Source organism: Vombatus ursinus, unplaced genomic scaffold (assembly GCF_900497805.2).
Source record: "Vombatus ursinus unplaced genomic scaffold, bare-nosed wombat genome assembly UNPS02014778.1, whole genome shotgun sequence".
Lineage (NCBI taxonomy): Eukaryota > Metazoa > Chordata > Mammalia > Diprotodontia > Vombatidae > Vombatus > Vombatus ursinus.
Window position 1 is genome coordinate 40,014,391 of NW_020954556.1, and position 8,979 is coordinate 40,023,369.

Here is an 8,979-nt window from a genome sequence, read left to right on the forward strand (position 1 = left end):
GAAAGGCTTTATTCTCTTTTCATAGGATTCTAAAGTCACATATTAAATAGAAAATGACAAAAAGAAGAGCATCTAGTTGTATCTATCTATAACTAATATTTAACAATAAACAATAACTAGCATTTACATAGCACTTTAAGATTTGCCAAAGACTTTGCAAATATTATTTTACTTTATCCTCATAACAACCCTGGGAGTTAGGTAAGATTATAATCCGCATTTTCAAATGATGAAATTGAGGTGAATATGTTAAGTGACTTGACAAAAGTCACACAGCTATTAAATGTGTTGGGATAGATTTGAACTCAGGAATATCTGACTCCAGGCCCAGTGCTCTATCCATTGCACCTTCTATTTATCTGGTATAGACAAGATATAAGGAATTAGGCTCAGAATGCAACAGGAGAAGAAAAGATTGGATTTTCTTTGGAAAATTGCAAAAAACCAAATTATTTTAAGGACCTCAAACTTTTCTCTGAAATAAACCCTCATCTTTTTTGATGCCTGTATTCTGATGACAGCTACCAGTCTATGGACCCTGAATCTTACAAGAATTAAAATTTAAAATCTCTCAGTGGACAGTGGAAATGTTCATGGTGGACGTAGGTGGACTGAAATAAATTAAAAACAAGGAATTATGAAAAAGTGACATAAAGGATGTGATCCAAGAAATGTAGAAAAAGAGCATGAGCTAATTGCATGGTAGTCCCATTTGCTCTGTTGCCTCTGAGATTTCAGAAGAAACAAAGGAATAATCCCACCCCTCTGCACCACTAGTACATTGAGTTGATCCCTCTCTGTCAGATTATGGAAAGATATGGACAAAAATCATATAAGATTGGCATACATGATTAGATTGCCACCTACATCATTGAAAAGAATACCTGCATAGATATTACTCAACTGTATTGGGCCATTTTAGAATAGTATACCACTAAAATTTCCCATTGCTATCTCATTAATCAGAATGTGCAATACTTGCAACTGCCTGTTAGCATGAGAAATGACTCTACTAGCTCTTGAAAAGGCTAAACTCCAGTCCTAAATGTGCCACTAAATAGGTATGTTACCTCAGACTTTTCACTTTAAATCTCTGGGCCTTCATTGACACTTTTTAAAAATTAGGCAAATTGAAGTAGGTCATAGTACTTCTCTAAAAATCTATGTTTTTTTATTATTTTATCACTTTATCTTTCTCTCTCCCTCCCCACACTAATTCACCATCACCCCCTTCTGAGTTTCCTTAGAGCTTAATTCAGCACTATACCCAGATTGAGTTATTATAGGTAGCTAAAGGAATTCAAGAAAAAAAAAGTATAGTTGTGGGTATCCTAGAGAGTAATAGAACAATTATTTGTAAGTAGGAATGCTTATTACATATTCTATTCATCTGAACTCAGGAGGGTACAAGAAGGCATCCTTCTATAGGGAAGAAAGTTGCATACAGTAATCCCTTGTAATTTAGTTCTTATATTGAGAGTTCTTGTGCTTTCTTTTTAGGGTATAACACTGGATGGTTGCATAAAGAAAAATGAGATATCCTTAGCACAAAACCAGCTGCAGTCAAAATAAATTAGTAATCAAACTACAAATAATTTAATAAATAAGTGCTAGAAGTACTTGTTTGTGGTTTGTTGTGCCTTTGTGCACACATATATTGTTCTGTTTTTTCTTGTTCTGGTATCTTCCACTGAAAAGTTAGCTTAGGTAGAGAGTCTGGTACTATGCACCATAACTTGGTTTTGAATTTGCATAAGTAAATAATAATGCTAGTTAGATTGAGCAGGAGAGAAGTGCTATGCAACTTATCAGTGCTATAAGTAAGACTTCATGATTGATTTATTACTTGTTTCCCTCCTCTACACTGTCGGTGAAGTCTCTCTGAAGAACTTTTGTCTCTCTGAAGAACTTTGGAATCAATTTTGTGACATTGGAGACACTGGCAAAGGATCACCAACTGTGGAGTGTCCGTATCAAAGAAAGTGCTCTATGAGTGAAACACAATTACAGTAGCTCAAAAGAAACACGAGATGCACAAATTTAGAGACATCTCCAGTCTAGATGTTCATGTGGACTATTTGTGCCGAACTTGTGGTAGAGCCTTCCAAGATCATATTGGGCTGATCAGCCACAGTCAGACACACTGCACCTAGGCCCCAACATATTGATGCCATTTTGGTCTTCTTCAAAATGAAGGACAACAACCAACCAACCCAACCAATCAAATGAAGGGAGCTGGGAAACATCTATCTAACCCATATTAGATGGTGGGAATCATGATGGTTTTGGGTAGCAAATAGATAAGATTTGTCAGAAGTGGGGCAAATGGACAAGACTAGAAATGGCAGGTACCAGTATTAAAGGATTAACTTGTGTGTGTGTGTGTGTGTGTGTGTGTGTGTGTGTGTGTGTGTGCACGTGTGCATTTAAAGGGAGTGGGGATTTAGTGTGGTGGAAAAATCACCTTATTATGAGGGATGGAAGGATTCAATTCAGATCCCAGCCTAATCATTTACTACCAGTATGATCTTAAGTAAGTTATTTCATTTTACTTAGTTTCAGTTTCATGCCAGGTGTTCAGACATTTCTGGGAGTTTTCATTTTGGGATTTTTTCAGGAGGTGATTGATGGATTCTTTCAATTCTATTTTACCTTCCGTATCTAAGAGATCATGGGAGTTTTCCTTGTTAATTTCTTGAAATAAGATGTTTAAGCTCTTTCTTTGATCATGGCTTTCAGGTAGACCAATGATTCTGAAATTATCTCTTCTTGATTTATTTTCTAGTTCCATTGTTTTTCTGCTTCTTTTTTCCCATTCTTTTCACTTTTTATAGTTTTATGATGTCTCATGGAGTCATTCACTTTTGCTTGGCTAATTTTTAATTTCTACTGAATTACTTTCTTCAGTGAGATTTTGTACCTCTTTTTTCCATTTAGCCAATTCTCTTTTTTAAAGAGTTCTTTTCTTCAGTGATTTTTAACTTCCTTTTCCATTAGAACAATTCTGTTTTTTAAGATGTTATTTTATTCAATATTTTTGGTGTTTCTTTTGAAATTGTCTAAGACCATTGAGCTAAGTTCATCAAAGTTTGTCATTGCACTATGTTGCTGTTGCTGTGTACAACGTCCTCCTGGTTCTGCTCACTTCACTCAGCATCAGTTCATGTGAGTCTTTTCAGTCTTTTCTGAAATCTGCCTGCTCATCATTTCTTACAGAACAATAGTATTCCATTACATTCATATATCACAACTTGTTCAGCCATTCCCCAATTGATAGATATCCTTTCAATTTCCAATTCTTTGCCATGACAAAAAAAGCTGCTATAATTTTTGTACATGTGGAATCTTTTCCCTTTCCCATAATCTCATTCTGACAAGTTTTTTTTTTGATAGCTTTACAGTTTCTGGGCTGAGAACTCCCAAAGCTTCTGCTGCTGCTATGGCCACTGTTGCTGCCACCACATGTATGGCTTCCAGATAGGCTTTAACCCCAGTGTCACAAACTTTTCTTAATGACCTCTTAAGTTTCTTAGGCTAGAAAAATGTCTCACTCTAAACTTTGTTTGGATCTGTTGCCCCAAAATTTGATTTGAGGAATTATTTTAAAAGCTGTTTGGAAGGGAATGTTGAGAACATTCAGCTGGCTTGCCTTTAATCCGCCATCATGACTCCACCCAATGCACCCAATGCACCCAATGCACCCAAGGTATTTTTTATATATTAATCTATCATTATTTTATTCACTATGAACAAATGTTTACAATGTGCATACTATGTTTAAGGCACCATGCTACATGCAGAAATAGCAAGACATAAGTGGAATAACTTCTTAATTCCAAGGATCTCAATTTCTATTAGGGAGGTAAATGATAAAAATATAGAAATCTAATTATATAGAAAGTAAAAGTATAAAAAACAACAATTTTGTGGGTATTTTTACACATTAATATGGAGCCTAATGGTGAACAAAGTTATTTCCCCATGTCATCCCCTACATCATAACAACCCTGTGAGGTAGGGTCTGTGAGCTAGAGAAAAGGAAACTGAAGGGTCAGCAATCATTATTACTTCATTTCTTTAATGAATGTTTCATTGACCCATGCTGGCACATTGGAGGGCAGTGTCTTTACCCCAAGGGTCCTATCAACTTAGATCAGAACCAGGATGTAGCTGGATTTTCTCATCATTAGAGAAATGTACGTTGTTCTTGGTTATAGCTCTGTGGTAGTTGAGGTAACATGATAGAATATGGTTATCATTATTTCCCTGCTGGCTGACAATGTCCTTCTTGTGATAGGCAACAGTTTCAAACTCTTCCTTATGGATGCTTACAGCCTTGAGGTGAGTCAGAAAGTTCAAACTTTAGCTTAGTGAAGTCAATAGGATTTTGGGCCTGGTACTACAGTATACAAGGATGCTCCCCTTCCCCCTAGCCATCAGGTCTCCCTACTGCCCCTTGGCCAGGACATTGAGCTCACGGATTCCAATTAGGGGCACAAGAAGAATATACTCCCTATTCTTTGTTTTTTCAGGCTCTCTAGGTAGAAAATGAAAATATTGGTGTCTAGTATAAGGAACCTGGATCTGATCTCTTCTTTGGTCTGCCTATTCTGAGTCTGGGCCTCCAGAATAGCCTCATTTTTTTTTTGAGGATGCTGCTGTTCTGCTACCTTTTTGGCCAGGATCAGTTCCTTAGCTTTCAGCTCCCTAATACCATAGTCGCAGTCATCCCCTCAACTACCTTCAATATTCAATTCTTCTTTAAATTCTTTCAGCTCTTCCTGACATCATGGATTTTCTGCTGTTGCTTTTGCATTTCCTTGTTTGTCTGAGTCTGCAACGGGTGCCATCCACTTGTATTTTCCATCCTAAAATTGCAGGAAGGGCTTCTTTTGCTTGCAAAGGGCTTCCAGCAAATTTTTAATGTATTAACTGACTTGCTGTTATCTGTGATGACCTTTTCTGAATTTTTTTTTCAGAAAAAGAGCAGGGGTGTCAGAGTGTAGCCAGTATTGGTCCAAAGCCTGAGAAGAACTGATCTGCCAGAATAAGATTGGTGAGTTCATTTTCTGGTTCCTTGTACCTCAGCACCTTTGAAGTATTCTCCACCATAATTGTTTTACAGAAATGATCTGGAGTTATCTATACCTCCCTGGAAACCTCTCTGTAAGGATTAAAGATATGAGAGAAGGGTTATAGGTAGGTGTAGCAATAAGCATCCATTCCAACCAACTGTTTACACTTGGGAGCAGTGCTTTTAAGACAGAGCAGGAGGAAATCATGATTTTATGAGATTTATACTCATCCTCAGGAGAGGACACAGGAGCTCTAGGACATTGCCGAAGCAAATATGTGCAGCACTTCACCAGCAGGTTATAGACAGGCAGTCCCAGTCCTGTACCTTCTCTCTTGGTCATAGAACAACGCGACTCATTCTTTTGTGAATTGTGCACAGCAAACATGTTGATAGTCATTAGGTATAGCACTTGGTAATTCCCAATAAATGCTGGACTATTTTGTAATATGAGCTGGAGTTTCTTTATGACCTGATCAGCCACTGGAGGATGTTTCCATTCCAATTCATGTAAACAACTGACCATGAGTTTGGATGTAGATGAAACTTTGGTTATGATTCCTAAGATGTAAATTACTTCTGATTTCCAACTTTACTCCCTCTTCTGCATTTGGTTGCTTCATACAAGTTCATGAAGTTTTTCTCAGTGGAAACATTTGATCTTGCAATAGCTAAACTTCTCATGAATTAACATACTGCATCTAGTTTCTTCTTGGTATACACTGAAAACAGTGCCAGTGAGTGATAGGGGTGGTCGTCTGAGGGATCAATCTGTTGAGCTTTGAGGTACCAACTTTGTGCTTTCTGAAAGGTTTTTGTGCCTTTAGTTTGTTCACTATACTTGGAAATATGTATAGGCAGATCATATATTTCTAGGCACAGATCAAGGCATACTTCAAAGGTTCCTCTAATGGTTTCTTACAAAGGGTCAATCCATCTGTATGGCCCATCATAAACCTGCAGTTTTTCAAACAAACTTTCAAAGAAGCCAGTGCCCTCATCTAACATCCCAAAGCCTGTTGTGAATGTGTTTTGGGTCTATAGTGTTTGGACCTAAACCTCTAAATCACCTGATAGGAGGCATTCTTCCAAAGGACCTGGTTCAAAATCTGCATTTCAGAGAATCCAATATCAGGTAGGATGATTGTTTTATAGTAGCACAGCAATTCCATTCTTTGCTGTGTCACCTTCTTCAGGTCCTCTCCACTAGTTGGGCCCTTAGAAAGCAGATTGCTGAGCTGTAATTCTTGGTCCCTGGTCAGACAAAGAACCTGATAAAGCATCTGCTGCTTGATATTACTTACCTGCTGTTCTCACATTTAGGAGAGAAGAGGTAAGTCAGATAAATAGTGATCTGATCAATCAGAGAAGAATGTTAAGTAGGTGTTTGGGTCCATACAAGTTACATAGCCTACTTTATGTTTCTGTCTTGTGGAATACCTACCAAAATACTGAGGGTCAGGGAGAGATCATAATAGGTACTGTCAGGGTTCAGAAAGTAAGAGGGATATGGGCCTGGAGAGATTCCCTCCAAGATATGGAGGGAATTGTACCATGTTGAAAGTAGAGGCTAGGATTCTGGATCTCATGATGCAACATTGCTCCAGCTATGTCTTGAGGATCCCAAGAGTGTCAAATCTAAGGATACCATTGCATTTACTGGCAGTATTTTCTAGCCAGAAAGGTTCAAAAGTTCATGGACAAGTCCTCAAAGCTACAGTATGGTGTTTTCTTACTAAGTCTTGCAAGGATTTTGTCCATGTTGCCTGACTTCTCAGCTTCTGATTGATCCTCAGGTTCACTGACCTTCATGATGGAACAAAAGTTTCACAGTGATGAAGACAGTATTTTTTGGAGTCTTCCTGGATGGTTTTTGGTGAATAATGCTACTTGATAGTATTAAGAACAGGCAGGGAAAGATCAAAAAGCAACATTGTTATTAATGCATGGCCACCACAAGTCAGTTATCCCTGAGATCAATTTCAGATAACTTGTGCTTAAAACCCTGATGGTCAGGATGGTGAGGCCCAACTTTGACAGTCCTTGCTCATAGAATATCAGATCAAATGAGATTTTGAACTTCTGCTCTTTGGGAGATTTCTGTTCTTGCTGAGCTCACCTTATGACAACTGCCTTAAGGTTTGACTGGTATAGGGTCCCAGTCAGACTCCCCACCTGATGCTGTCTCTGTTAAGGGATGAGCCCCATGTAATGTGTGCCAGGTAATTGTAGCCAGTAGTAAGGATGCCTGCACTCTACATCACCCCTTCCAGTAAGTGGGAAAACATGACCACAACATCAGAAAATGGTAATTCAGTTGCCTTCATTGACCCTGAGGTGGTCCACCCTCAATGGGTGGGCTTGTCAGGAGGCTTGCACTTAACCTATACCTTTCCTAACTCTTCCATGCCAGACTAGTATCAAGCCAAAAAGTTTTTTTTTCCTGATGATTCAAGTCCATTTCTCTTGCAGTGGTTTCTCTAGATAGTAGGAACAGTGGGAATCTTGTTCATGAATTGTTTTGCATCTCTAATCAGAGAAAGTTAGCAGCTTCTTTGAATTTCTTCACTTTGATTTAGAGCAGAGGAAGAAATCTCAGGGCTGCAATACCCAACCCAAGCATTTCTGTGTCTTATTTTAATTGATAAACAGACCTATCTGGTCCATACCAATTCTAATACAGCCCCTTGCCTTCCCTGCATCAGCATTTCAAGTAGGTGAGGAGAAGGCCCACTGTCACAGGACAGTCTGTGGATGGTGGTGGGGGGGGAAGAGAAACTGAACCTGGGACATAAAATGGGGGAGGTACAGACTTCAAAATAGGTCAGCAGAAGATGGCTGGCTCACCAATAAATGCCTCTGGGGCCACAGGCCTGACAGGCAGGCCACTGGGCACCCTTGGCACAAGGCCTTACTACCTGCTATAGCTCAGGCAAGGTATAGGATAGGCCTTTCAGATGGCTGCAGCAGAGGACCACAGATTCTATGGCCTGCCTGGTCAAATATCACAACTACACTCTGAGATGTCCATTGGTCCTGAGTCTTGGACATTTCATAGTGCTTTTGCACCAGACCATCCCCACTAAGATAGTGGAGGAAAGGGGGTAGGGAATGAGTGGGCCCTCTAGGCAGTGAGGAGAGACAGAGTCTGGCTGAATCAGTTTTGGGCACTATACTAAGCTTTGGGTATAAGAAGAAATGACTTTACCCTTGACGGTAAAGGGCCTACACCAGTGTGGTGGCAGTATCTGAAGAGAGAAGGGGTGGAATTCTATAGATGATGCAAAGGTGAAATCCACAGACTTTAACATCTTGGATATGGGGTAAGGGAGTGAGAGATAAGGCAATGAGAATGAAAGATAGGTTGAGACTAGAAAGATATTTCTGCCCTAGAATGTTATATGCAAGTTTATAAAGGAGGAAGGTTTAGGAGCAAAGATGATGAGTTTAGTTTGAAATGTCTGACTGGCATCTAGTTCAAGATATTCAAAAGAAAAAGAAAGAGAGAGAGAAAGAGAGAGAGAGAGAGAGAGAGAGAGTCAAGATATTTTAAATGAAAGAGATTGATTATCTGAATCATCTGTGATAAAGCAATAAAACTGTTGTGATTGTGGGGAAGAAAATGGAGTTGAAATTGTTGAACTTTAAGGTCCTTTCCAATTCTAATCTCAAGTGTGCACCTATTGCCCAAGGAAAAGCATTTTATTAATTTCTGATTTTCTATAAAGCTACTGCAAGAACCTTCTCAAGTTTTTCTCTCTTTCAGTCCCCAATATTATCCCTTACGTCCTCTGATCAGATCATTTCACATCCTACTTTATTATGAAAATTGGTACCCCTAGATCTCTCTTTATCCATAATCTCTCTCTCTCTCTCTCTCTCTCTCTCTCTCTCTCTCTCTCTCT

At 38.9% G+C, this 8,979-nt stretch overlaps 1 pseudogene; it reads left to right on the plus strand.

Annotated features, from left to right (window-relative positions):
- The first annotated feature begins 4,248 nt into the window (after positions 1-4,248).
- LOC114045162 overlaps positions 4,249-8,979 on the plus strand; it is an 89,116-nt pseudogene continuing 84,385 nt past the window's right edge.